The sequence below is a fragment of the Talpa europaea genome (genome assembly GCF_964194135.1).
Source record: "Talpa europaea genome assembly, chromosome: X".
NCBI classification, from domain to species: Eukaryota; Metazoa; Chordata; class Mammalia; order Eulipotyphla; family Talpidae; genus Talpa; species Talpa europaea.
In genome coordinates, this window is record NC_140081.1 from 24060827 (window position 1) to 24074051 (window position 13225).

Consider the following 13225-nt stretch of genomic DNA (forward strand, 5'->3'; position numbering starts at 1 on the left):
AGAACAGGCAGACTGGCAAAATACACTGCTAAGGGGAGCAGCAGGCAAGACAGGAGAGGTCTGCTGTGCCATGTGGGTTTCTCTCCTGCTGGCGGGGATCAAACCCATGCTGCAGAGGCTGAGAACAGCTTCACAGTGCAGCCCTCAACCGCCTGCACCACCAGGGAGGCCCCAATAAAATAATTATTTAACTAGAAAACAAACAAACAAAAACCTATAGAGAGAATGATTAAAGGGGAAAAAGATAACAAATTACCAATATCAGGAATGAATTGTTACATCAATACAGATTATTTGGATATTAAAGGGATAATAATGGGATATTTTAAATAATTTATGTCAATATATCTTAGATGGAAAAATATTTCTTGAAAGACAAAATACTGAAGTTCATTCAAGAAGGTAAACTTAACAGAAAATCCAAATTATAGTTAAAAATCTTTCCACAAAGACTCAGCAAATTAGGTGTAGAAGTAAATAACTTACCAGAATATAATAAAGGCCCCAAATGGACAGTCCACAGCTAACATCTTACTCAGTGGTGAAAATATGAAAGTTTCTCCTCTAATATCTGGAGCAAGACAAGGATGCCCACTTTTGACACCACTATTCAACATAGTACTGGAAGTCCTAGCCTGGACAATTAGGAAAGAAAAAGAAACAAAAGGTATCCAAATCAGAAAGGAAGTAAAATTATCCTTTTGCAGATAATACAGTCTTGTCTGTGGAAAAACTTAAAGACATCGCACACACACACACACACACACCTATTGAAACTAATAAGCTAGTTCACCAAAGTTACAGAATATGAAATCAACAAAATACAATCAGTTCTGTTTCTATACACTGGAAATGAACTGCCCAAAAAAGGAAATTAGGAAAACAATCCATTTAGAATAGCACCAAAAAGAATTAAATATTTAGGAATAAACTTACCAAGGAGGTAAATATACAAGGAAAGATGTATACACTGAAAATTATAAAATGCTGATGAAATAAACCGAACACAAATAAATGGAAATATCTTTTATATTCATGAACTGGAAGAATTAATTGTTAAACTATCCATATTACACAAAGCCATGCACATATCTAATGTAATTTCTACCAAAACTACAAACCAATATCTGTTAAGAACGTGAATAGAAAAATTCTAAATAGAATTGCAGTACATCAAATCCAACAATATGTAAAAACAATTTAAAAACAACAATGCATTTTAATGTGTAAGATTTACCCCAGGAATTAGCGCTTCTCTTTTACTTAGTAATGTCAGTTCAAACTAGGACAATCAGATAAGAAAAAGAGATAAAATGTGTCTAGGTTGCAATGGAAGAAATACACGGTATTTTTATTCATAGACAACATGAGATTCTATGTAAACAATCTAATGGAATCTCAAAAACTAAAAATTAAAAAAAGTTAAAAAATAAAAATAAGTGAGGCAGCAATGAGTTGTTAGAAATTGAAATTTTAAAAATGTCACTTATGTAAAAATATGGAGTACTTGGCGATAAATTTTACAAAACATATAGACCTGTATACTTAATACTAAAACAAAATATACATTGCAAAGAGAAAATAAGGAATACCCAAATAAATAGACATCTTCTGAATGCTTTAGAAATTCAAAATTGAGGTCTATTCCTCTCAAATTGATGAGCCCAGTGCAATCCTATTCAAAATCCTGGCAAGCCTATTTGTGTGTGTAAAAATGGACATGTTGATTCTAAAATTCATATGGAAATGCAAGGGATCTAAAATAGCCAAACCAACTCTGAAAAAGTACAAGATTGGAAGGTTACGATTATTTGACTTCAAGAAATATTGTAAATCATCAGTAATCAAAACTGTGGTACTGGAGTCAGATAAGCAATGAGACTGACAATGTTGTATGGAAAGTCCAGAAATAGATTCACACATTTATGGAAAGCTGATTTTCACAAAGTCTCAAAAACAATGCAGTGGATAAAAGATAACATTTTTCGTCAAAATGTTGTGTTGTTTGGATATTCACATGCAGAAAAGTAAGCTTGTAGATCCCCCTTGCACACAAAAATTAACTTCAAATGAATCACATACCTAATATAAAACCCAAACCTATAAAATTTCTAGAAAACAACAGAATAAATTATTTTCCTCAGGTTAAGCTATTTCTTAGGTGAGACATTGAAAAGACAAAGTATAGAACAGAGGAGAATCTTTGTTTTACAAGCCATAGATCTGATAAAGGACTTGTCTGCCAAAATATAAGAAATTCACCAAACTCAATAGGAAGACAAATCAGTAAAAATGGGCAAAGTATTTGAGCAGACATTTCACCAAAGAAGATTTAATGTACAGATGACAAACATATCCCAATATCACCAGTCATTAGGGAATGGAAAACCATTTTAAAACCACAAAGAGATATTACTATTTACTTATTAGAAGGTCCAAAATTAAAGACTTACCATACCAACTGTTGATTATCATACTAATTGGAATGGTGATCTATTGCAGGTAGGAATGTAAAATTGTACAGTCATTTTGTCAATTTCTTCAAATGATAAAGAAGCATCTACCACATGATCTAGCACTACACTGCTAGGTATTTATTCACCCAAAAGAAATGGAAGGCTGGGTCTATATAAATATTTGTGCATGAATGTACACAACAGCTTTATTTGTAATAGTCAAAAACTATAAATGACACAAACGTCTATCAACAGGTAAATTAATAAACAATTTGTAGCACACTTATACATTGGATAATACAAGGGAATGATCTATCAATGCATACAAGAACAGGTTGAATTTCAAAGTGCTGAGAGCAGCCAGACAAAAGATAACTATGTACTGTGTGATTCCATTTATATAAAGTTATGGAAAATACAAACTTCACAGCAACAGAAATGAGATCAGTGTTTTCAGAGGGCCAGAATTGGGGATCAAGAGACAGAAGTGTAGGCCCAAGGAACATGAGGAAATTCTGGCAAGTGGGTGATAAATATATTTATGATCTTAACTGTGCTGATGGTTTCACCATTGTTTTGCTTATTTCAAAACTTGTCAAATTGTACTCTTTAAATATATGCAATTTATTGCATGTCAAATATGTATGTAATGACCCAGACATTCCTTTCAGGTAAGAATGAAAATATCTGATCAGACAAAACCTTGTACTCAGAGGTTCACAGCAACATTACTCAAAAGAGCCAAAAAGTAGAAATAACCCAAGTGTCTATCTACTGAGGAATGGATAAATAAAATGTCTATACAATAGAGTAATAGTTTATGACAAAAGGAAATGAGATGGTAGCACATGTTAGGGCCAAGTTGGATCTCAAAAAATAGATGAATGAAAGAAGCAGTTAGAAGGCCTCCGTGGGGGCGCAAGGGGTTAAGATGCAACCTATGAAGCTGTCTGCAGCCTCTGCGGCATGAGTTCGATCCCTGGTCAGGGAGCTACCCACATGGCACAGCAGACCTCTCCTGACTTGCCCGTTACACCCCTCAGCAGTGTTTTTCAATCAGTCTGCCTGTTCTGCTCCCCTACTCTGTCTCTGGTGAATCCTCTCACCCCCCACACCTCTAGCCTGTATCCCAGCTCTTGTATGCATAAATAAATCTTGAAAGAAAGAAAGAAGCAGTTAGAGAAGATCATGTTGTGGTGCCATTTATATGGGGTATAAATAATAAGCATAATATCATCTATAGCGACAAAGAATAGGTTAATGGTTGCCTAGGGAAGGGACCGGGGCATGGATGTTGGGGAGAAATGGGGAATGACTGCTAGAGGGTATACAATTTAATTTTGAGGTGATGAAAATAATCTGCAATTGATCGTGTTGGTGGTTGCACAACTCTGTGAATGAACTGAAATCACTGAGTCGTACAATTTAAATGACTGAATTGAATGGTCAGTGAATTATATCTAAAAAGCAGCCATAATAATATGTGTCAATTATTGTTAATTATTTTAAGAAATATATTTTATGTCACTGAGATCTTCTCCATCTTCCCCTAAATGTGGTTGGTTTAAAAAAAAAATAATGAATGAGGGCCTCCCCGGTGGCGCAGCGGTTGAGCGCTGGGTTGCGAAGCTGCCCGCAGCCTCTGCAGCGCCGGTTCGATCCCCAGCTGCTCCCCGGCCACCAGAGGAGGGTCCCACATGGCGCGCAGACCTCTCCTGCCATTCGCTGCTCCCCTCAGCAGTGTACTTCGGTCCTTCTGCCTGCTCTGCTCCCCGCTCTGGCTCTGGTGAATTCTCTCACCCTCCCACACTTCTGACTGTACCCAGTGCTTGTCTAAATAAATAAATAAACAAATAAATAAATAAATCTTTAAAAAAATAAAATAATGAATGAAATCCTTGTGGAGGTTAGCAAAAAATCTGTCTCTTTTGCATGGTGCCACATTTTCTTAAGTAAAGCTTACTTAGGTTGTAACATTATATGAAGGGAATTTGAATTCCTTGAATTCCTAGCATGCCTTCTTGTTTCTGAATAGTCATTTCTGTATAGATTGATATCACAAAATTGTCTTTAAAGGCAATTGTTTCATTTTCCTGGCTATGAAACTGCAAGCTCAATTCACTGAAGGAACGCATATCTTTGTTTTAAAACTTTTCATTGAAATGTAAGACACAGAAATAAAATGCTCTTACGATAAACACATTTTTGATGTATTTGCACAAACTAAACACACTCATGTCTCTAGCACCCAGATCAAGATATGTTTCTAGTTCCCCAGAAACTTCTTCATGTTCAGAAGAGGTCTTTTGTTTTAAAGTGTGATAATAAAAACAAAACACATGACATGAACTTGACCATCTTAACCACTGTTAAGCGCACGGTTCAGTAGAGTTAAGCCAACCTCTAGACCTTTTTCTTCTTGCTGATCTTAAGTTCTAGGTCCATTTAACAAGACTCTATTTCTCCCACCCCCACCCTCATAACTACCATTCTACTTTCTGTGTCTATGAATTAGTTCAGATGCCTCATATAATTGGAATTATAGTGTTTGTCTTTTTGTGACTGCCTTATTTCCCTTAAAGTCCTCAAGTTTTATCCCTGTTGTAGCACATGACAGGATTTTTTCCTTTTTAAAGCTGAATACTATTCCATTGCATGCATCTGTAGCATATTTTTTGCACACAGACATCTAACTATGGACATTTGGGTTACACCTACCTCTTGGCTATTATGAATAGTGCTGCAATGAACATAAGAGTGCAAATAATAGAATGTCTTTTAATACTAAAAATCACTAACATTGATGACATTAATGCTAGGAACTGTTCTAAAGGTTTTGTATACATTATCTCACTTAGTCTTCACAACTAGGAAGCAATCTCACTGTCTCTATTATACACATTAATAAACCCAGGGGTAGGAAGGTTAAGTACTTTGCAAAGGTCACACCAATGCAACTGGGCTTCTCACCAAATCAGTCTACCACTAACAGCAAACTCTTAACTGCCTCTTCTTTATTTGGATGATGCTACAAAGTATCTCCAATGAAGTATTGCCCATGTGAGCACTCATAAAACGTTCAGTTCTCTCAATCACAGTTCCCTTTAATTAAAAAACATGAGTGTTTCCTCTTGGAGCCCCAAATTTCTTGCAATTTTGACTTATATACAAACTGCAATATCATAAAACATTTATTAAGCACCTGACCTTCTAAAGATCCTTTTTTTTTTGGGGTTTAGGCTTAACATTTAAGATATGCTGTACATTGGAAAAAAGAAATCAAACTTAGCTTCATGTACTCAATTCTATAAAAAGTTATTAGCAATTAATACAGACTTAAAGGGGAGGGGAGTAATTAGCCCTCTTGCCCTGAAAATTAATGGGTCCTTTTCATTATACTCCTAAGGGGTATTTTACCCAATAACATTCCGTTTCAGATTAATGTAAAACGAAAACTACATTATTTGAGAATGCTGGCTATAAAACGATTACAAATCACAAATCTCACAAAGATTAGCAGGGAAGGAAGATCAAGCGGAACAATGAACTATTAATAATTCTAGACAGGATGAAGGTAATAAAAATCAATGTGTCACTCATTCTACCAGAATCAAAAATCCACAATATTTTTTGAGGGCATGGCCAGGCGTATATATAGTTAGGAATATAGTTCTTTATAGTTTGTATAGTTCTTTACAGTTTAACCTAGACTTTCAGTAATGGGGAGTAACTGGATGGTTACAAAAGAAATAAAATATGCTCCATAAATTCTAATTTTATTTTATTTTATAAAAATTTATTTTATTTTTTTATGCATAAAAGAAGTGGGGTGTAGGCCAGAGGAGTGGAGGCTGGAGGGTGAGAGGATTCACCAGAGACAGAGTGGGGAGCAGAACAGTTGGATCTACTGAAACACGCTGCTGAGGGGAACAGCGGGTGAGACAGGTAAGGTCTGCTGTGCCATGTGAGTCAGCTCCCTGGCCGGTGATCGAACTCATGCTGCAGTGGCTGACGATAGCTTGATAGCGCTGAGACTTTTACCTCTGCGCCACCAGGGAGGCCCCCATAAATTCCAATTTTAAAATGGAAGGCTCTATACACAAAGATACTCTCTTTTCTTTACTTCTAGGGAGTATCACCGTCCCTTTCCTATGCAAAAGACAAAAAACTTTTCTAGATAAGGAGCATCAACGACCCCAAAAGAACCGCTAGGGGACAAAAGTAGCACAAGCAGACCAGCAGGTTAAGGGGAGGACCCATTCCCATTTGCATGGACTTGAGATAGACTGCTGATAATTGCCACCTACCTGTTAAGTTGCATTTGAATGTATTAAATATATGCATATATAAATACATATGTCTGTATATATACACATATATACATATACATACATACATAGGATATTTTCTTATGAAAAACTAAGCCAAGATAAAATTGCCTAATTTTTTCTTTTGTCTCTGTTCTGGTGTTTAAGTCACTATTTGGTAAGAGCTGTGATAGCAGTTTCATGAATTCAAGGCAACACTTTTATTTCCTGTTTATCTTCAAATGCAGTTTTACAATCCCCTTCATCTTGACAGTCACTTGGTTTACTTTGGCTTCTGCTGGTGGTTTCTCTCATTGCTTGGCAACTCATTCCAGATGCAATATCTAAATGTATATGATTTTATAAGGTAGCCCATTGCCACACACACTTAACCTATACACAGTCATTTCATAACAGGTATAGAGTTCACTTCTCTCACTTAGTAATACCGTGGTTAGCATGGAAAAGTTGCAAAGGGCTAAATAAGTACCAAATATATGTAATAAATCATAACATTCATGTCACTTTCTGAAATCTTTATCCCACATAAACCCCTGGAGACACCTTTTATAAGGCAGTAGAAGCTGGATTATAAAAGACCCCCAAAATTCACATCCATATACACTGCAATTATTTATATGCTGAGAAAAAAATAAACACTGCTGGGTTTTCATTCAGCTAACCGGGCACTTAACATGCATCAGAATAAAAATGTGTGAAATGTGAAGCCATCCTCACGGAGCTCACAATCAAGAGGGAAGCTATCTACAGAAAAGGGAAAATGTCATAAATAGAGTATTATATTTGATGAAAAATCACAGTGATTTGGATGCGGTATTGCTTAGCTGGGAGTAGAGGATTAAAATGGGAGGGGTCAGATATAAAAAAAATGCTTTGTTTCCTGGGAAGGGCACCCTGAGTTCAGCATTGAAGGATGAATAGAGCTGGCTGGGTAGAGAGAAGGGGGAAAACATTAGAGCCAACTTGGACATTTGGAGAAGGAGGTAATGCAAGAATTGATGGCTGTGCTGGTGGGTATGCAGGCAGGTACCATAACCAGTTCTGTATTGCTGCTGTGCTGAGGTGGAGCTGTGAGAGAGAGACAGAGCAGGGGTGGACAGAGTTCTGTGGGTCTCCTAGACCAGGCTGAGATTTCTGAACATCACCCTATGGGCAACAAAGAGCTAGGGAACTGTTTTTGAGCAGGGGAAATTAATTATTCTGGAAGGAGTTGAGAGGCATAGGATTAAGGCCAGAGAGACTATTTAGGAAATGGTGACAAATTTTCCAGAAATAATGTAAGCCTTATGTAAGGCATTGATAGTTGGGTTGGAAAGAGGTTACATTTTGGGGTTCAAATCAGCAGTGCCTGAGAATTAATTGGATATGGAGTCAGGCTGTGGAAGGAGGAATCAAATCTGACTCATACTTTTAGCTTGGATGACTGGAAGATGGTGGGGCCGTGAGTGGAGGTAAGAATACAGGAACAGTAGTGGGATTGGTAATAGCAATGGCTTCCAGTGTCTATGGGTTGAACTGGAGATGCCTGAGAGATATCTGGGGCCAGATGTCTGTCAGACATGTGACTCTCAGCTCGGTGGGCCTGTGTTTGCTTCCAGACATTGTTCCAGCTACTCTCTTAAGTCACTGTTGGCAGAAAATGTGGGGTAGATGAGATTTTTCCAGACAATGAGTACAGAAGCAGGACAAAGCCCAAGAAATCCAGCAGTGGCAGATGCAGGTCACCAGGTCAGGTAGATAAGGAATGGCCAGAAGCAAGAACCGTAGGGTAGAAAGTTCTGACAAGGACCTCACTTTACAGGTTAGAAGCAATGAATGTTCCCTTTCATAATTTTCAGTTAGTAAATATTTGAATGCTTGGCATTATGATAGTCTGGGGGAAGGAGGCCACTAAAATCTACCACAGGACTCTTGACCTCAAGACCTCATTATCTAATTGGAGAAACAAAACTCACTCGCAAAAGAGGTTAAGTGAATACTGAGGGAGGAGGCAAGCAACTGGGGAGGCTGAGGTCTAGAGGCCTCCGTGGGAGGGAGGGAATCAAGAAGATTGCAAAGAGAAGCAGCAGGAACTGGTTGACCTTGAGGGCCAGATGCACCATCTATGGAGGATTGTCCAAGAAAAGCAAACATGACAACAGCGGCCAAGGAGAGGACAACGCGATGTCTGCTGAGATGCAGCAGCCAGTTCACATGGAGAGTAGAGACAGATCTTACTGGAAAGGTAGCCCAAAACCAGGCCTGAAAGGGCACGAAAGACTTCCTGGGGAGTTTGGCTTCTGTGTAAGGGGAAATGGAAGGTTCAGTGCAGGAAAAGAATTACCTTCATTAACCAGCAGTAACCAAGTGAGTATTCTCCAAAGACAAGTAAGAAGAAATGTTTCCAACCTTCAGAGAGAAATGAAAGCAGTGTTTTAGAGATATTAATACAGCACTGCTGTATCTTTTGTTTTCTACTTTTGAAAGAGTCTGACAAATCAAATTTTAATTTTCAGAAGGCACAATTGCTCTGCTCTTTGTGTTGTCAAATTTCTTGGTTACTGTTATTTTCTGCCTAACCCTCAAACTTAAAAAAAAAAAAAAGAGCAAGAGACTGAAGTGCTACCTCAGTGAGACTTACCCTATGAGTTTCTATCAAATTTATTCTTTTGTAGCATCTCTTCTTCAGAGAGACTCAGAAAAAAAATCTAGGCCCAGACTCGTCAGAAATAACTCTAATATGGGTACATGAGTCAAGTGAATGAGCAACTTTAATATCAATGTGGTGTATAAAGTAAAAAAACTTTCTAGAATTTGATTGTATTCTGCCCTATTTAAAATCCTTAAGGAATGTGTATAAAAACAGATGAATCACTACATTCACATCTGAAAATGCTTGCCATCATCCTCTGTTGATGAGGGTGTAGGGACTCGTGTCCAGTGTTAGTGGCAGTGTAGATTGCTTATCTTCTGGGAAGGACAATTTGGCATTGGCTTTTGTAACATAAATGCGTCCATTCCTTGACCTAGCAGTCAAGGACATTTCTCCTGCAGATAATCTTGCAGAACTGTTTCAAGATGTGTGTAAATGAATCCCCATTGCAGCATTTTGTTGTTGCTGATTTTTCTTTCTTCCTTTTGAAAAGCAAAATCTAAATCACCAGGTCAGGGGGTGCTGTTTAGAGCCACCGCGCTGTCTGCAGACACCGGACACTGGAAAATCATGAACCACATGGTGTAGATCAGGGTGTAGTGTTGTGGCCTTGACTATGATCTGTCTGTGTCCTTAGAGACCCTCTACACCCTCCTGTGAAGACTGATTTGTTCCTGAAAGTCTGACCACTAAGCGAAGAGCTGTTTCCTTTAAAAAAAATACAAAAAACACCTACATTAATTTTACTGGGAAAATTGGGTTCCATTCTAATCTAACTGGAAATACCCCCAAAGGTTTTGTAGATAAAAAAATAAGTCAATTAAACTATGAAAACAAGTTCATGTAATAAACATCAGTTTGCCAGAGCACATGTAACTAAGGTCCATTGTTCTTCCCCAAAGTGGAAAACGAGAGCTGATAGTGGGTGGTAGAGTGGGGTGCAAGGAAGTGAGTCATTCTTTAGAAGGTGAATTCTGTTCTCAGCACCATTTTCTTCCCTTGTATGTGGGCGCATGGTTACCTTGCCCAAAACTGTTCTTAAAAATAAAGTTATAGCGCAGACAAAAACATTTTGGAGGCGAAGTGAAGGGGAAGCATGGCGTGCCCCGATCAGCCGGGAGTGGCGGCCATCAGCTACAGACGTGCAAAGTGCTACTGCTTGGTCCCGCTTGCTCAGTCTGCAGAAATAAAACAACATTCTGGCTTCACTCAAACCTGATACAGTTTAAATTAATTCTCTATGATAAGCCCTGACTAGAAAGCAGTATTTGAGTAAGTCGGTGAATGCATCTTGAAACCGTAGTTTCAAATCCTCCATATTAAACTGCTGTTATTTAGTTTTTGGGGGAGAGGAAAAGTCATTATTCCAATTGAAAAACAACAATCATCCCCCCAAATGGTGTGACTTTTCTTGAGCAGTTATAGCAAAGATGAGCAATCAAGTGGAGAAAATTTTGTAGAATAACATAGCATGACCTCCTCTTAAAAAGAAAATATACCCATAAGTTGCATGTTTCTAGAGAAAAGATTCTGGAATGATTAACAAAAAACTGTAATTGGTGGTCTTCCTGGAGGAGAGAATTGGGGACACGAAAGATTTATGTGTGCTGTTTAAATTTTCACCCCGTGAAAGTAAGATTTTTCATAATTAAGAGGCAGGCTAAATGAAGAATACTTCAACCATTTCCCACAAAATAAGAAAGGATTTAGAATTCGGGTACAGATATTGACAGAAACAAAACTGCATGATCTGAGTGGCCGCACAGGCACCACCCATGTCCCACGTGCCTTATGATAGCTCCACTGAAACACTTTTGTCCCCAAAAATGCACTACACAGGTGTGAACGTCTATGCTTTTGTGCTGTTTCCTCCCTGGGCTGCCCTTTCCAAACTCACATATCAAAAAATGTCCTCTCATGCTTCCAGATCTATTTCAAGCGTACCCTCTTACTGGATATCTTTCCTGACCTCCCCAAATGCCACACCCTCAGTGGACAGGTTTGCCCAGATTTTTTTTCTCCCCCCTGGGAGAAATGCTGTGGTTCAGCTGATGTACAGTGAGAGGCTCCTCCTGGACCTGCTCCTTGGATCACCGTTTTCTAGTTTGGGAAGTAGCAGCTTAAGGTAGACCGTGGGGGGCATGTAATAGCTGCCCCAGTTTGGTGCTGGGTTCACTCACCAACGTCATAAGGTCCCATCGAGTTTCCATATTCATCAGAGCCAAACAGCTGCTTCCTGGGCCTTTGTCCGTAGGCTGTTGAGCCTGAAGCCAGGGGCTTGTGTTTTAATTCACTTAATTCATCCTAGGACCTGGGAAGGTGGGACTGTGACTACTGTGAGCGCTCCTACTTTATTTTACTAGCTAAGATAAGTTAATTCTTTGGAGACAATGTCTGTTGGGTTATGTTGGCCAGTACAAAGTTAACCTTAGATTCACAAGAAAATTCTCCATCTAAGCTTGGTAAATTTATTCAGCCTCTGTTTTAATTTTTGTTGAAAAAGACAAAAACATCACCTATCAAAAGAGAGTGAAGTAGGTAATACATTGGACTATGGTAGAGGACTATGGGGGCCTTTGGTGGTGGGTGTGGTGTGGTAACAATACCTGAGGGGGAGATCCTATGCTTCTAATACATAAGCAATGATGTAAAACAATGTTGACTCAAAAAAAAAAAAAGGTATTTTCTATCTTCTATAACATATGCAGAAGTCTGCTTCATCCCTCTTATCCTCACACTTAAGGTTAAAATGATCACAAACAAGATAATAAGAAATAATCACTATGACACATGCCAGAGGAGCCAGTGAAGTTCTGAAAAAGGAAAACCATACAAGAACACTGACCTCGCAGAAATCAAAACAGGGAAGTGTTCACAATGGAAAAGCTGTTTGAATAAAGAATGAGACCAATGGAAGAGAATATTAAAGTCCAAAAACGAAACCAGGTCCCAGATGGTAGGACAGGATAAAGATGACATCTCTTATTGGCAGATTCATGAGGCCCTTGGGACTGCAGGGTTGTGATCTGAAAAAAATACAAAGTTGGATCCATATTTGAAACTGTACAATCATACACTAGAACAAGTATCAAATGGATTGGTGATTTAAATGCAAAAAAGAAAAAGAAACAAGAAAAAAAGAGACCATAAAAGCATTTCAAGAAAATGGATGAATAAAGACTACAACACAGACAACTCACACACACACACACACACACACACACACACACATGCACACACAATAATGTGAATGGCCCCTAAAACATGTAAAAATATATTCAGCCTCAGTCATATTTACAGAAAAGCAAATGAAAATCACATTAAGATATTATTTCTTTCCTCCCAGGCTGGCAAAAATCTAAACATTCACCAACACATTTGAGTGGTAAAGTTGTGGGGCAGCAGACATACCCATGCATTACAAGTGAAAATGTAAATGTTGTAATTTATGTTGACAGATTGACACTACATCAGAATTACAAATGTATTTACCTTTTGAACGTATTCCACAGATGCACCTGCACCTGTAAGAAATGCCATGTGTTTATGATCATTCATTACAGCACTGTTTGTAATCACAAAAGATTGTGACACATCCCAATTGTCCATTAATAGGGGACTGGTTAATAAACTTTGTCATATCCACATGCCGGAATACTATGCAGTGGCTAAAATAGAATGAAGGTATTCTTCTCAATGTACCCACATGGAAAAAAAAAATCTCTAGGGTATATTGTTTGAAGAAAGGGGCAGAACACCATATTTAGCATGCTTCCATTTGTATAAGAAATGCAGACTATACGAATGAG